Below are 1316 nucleotides of genomic sequence, written 5' to 3' on the forward strand. Positions count from 1 at the left end.
CTCCCTGGGCTCCACACGTTGGGGGCTGGGGTTAAGGGAGGCTGCACCTTATTTCTCTATTCCGAACATCATTAAAATTCAATTTAGAAAATTCCACTTCCAGCCAAGATGGAGTGATGTAACTCTTCCGTGAGGATAAGTGTCACTCTCCTGATTTAAGGACAAGGAATCTGCCATTCAAAATTATGAGACAGTGAGGAGCAGATCTATGGGCCCTGGGGACTAGTCCCAGCACATTGGAACCATCTTTTGAAGACAAAAGCATGAAGAGTTTGACAAAACCCTGGGAAGAGAACTCAGGATGAGGCTACCATGGCTTTAGACCAGGGACTCCCCACAGCCTTTCACACATCAGCGCTTAGCAACAAAAGTGGCCCAGGCAGGCTGCAGACGAGTATCCTACAGTGTGAGGGTGGGAGGTGACAGACAGGTGACATCTTCTATCTGGCTGTGTCAGAAACTATTTATTTGCTTTGTATTTAGCTTCTTGAATGAATTTCACTCTGTACCATCAGCAGCATCAGCTTTCCAATAATTCTTGGGAGGCATTTGGTGGTGGGAAGTGTTCGTGGTTGTCAGCTCCCCAAACTCAAGAAAGAGAAACTTGAAATACAGAGTGTTGCTGCTGTTGTCTTAGCCCATAGCAGGTTAGGGGTGGAGGTGTGGTGTGAGCCAAAATCTTGTCAGTCCACTGAACTAGCTTTCTCTTATGTCCCCTCAATAACTGAGGTGCCAGACACTAGAAATAGAAAATTGTATGGAATTAATGCTACCAGCTGCTGGCATCTTCCACACAAACTGTGCTCCAGCCACACTGGTCCTCTGGCCCTCCCCTGAGCACCCTGTCACCTTTCACATCCCCAGCTCTGCTTGTCCAGGTCTGTGGGCCCAGAATACCATTTAATCCTTTGTGCATCCATCCCACGCATTTACCCACCACCTGTAAAGTGCCAGGTATTATTAGCCCCGGGAACACAAATGTGAACAACAGTGTCCGTCCTTGAAAAGCTCTTGAGATAGACACATAACAAATGATTAAACTGCAGTGTGATAAATGCTAAGAGAGATGCAAGTTATGCCTTAAGAGTCCTGAAGATGGAGCAATTAATGCCTAGGCTTGCTAAGGGGAAGAAAAAAGATTTCACAGACAAGATGATATTTGAACCTGTTGAAATTGTTCTTATCCTTCAAAAGATCAGCTCAACTACAACCTTTGGCATGTTCCCAAGTGACGATTGTCCTCTTGTTGGTCCCTCTGTTATAGCACATTTCAGTCCACTTGTGCCCTTGGCAGGGTGTGCTTGTCTTCCTCCCAA

The sequence above is a fragment of the Galeopterus variegatus genome, unplaced genomic scaffold (genome assembly GCF_000696425.1).
Source record: "Galeopterus variegatus unplaced genomic scaffold, G_variegatus-3.0.2 Scaffold5073, whole genome shotgun sequence".
In the NCBI taxonomy this organism is placed as follows: domain Eukaryota; kingdom Metazoa; phylum Chordata; class Mammalia; order Dermoptera; family Cynocephalidae; genus Galeopterus; species Galeopterus variegatus.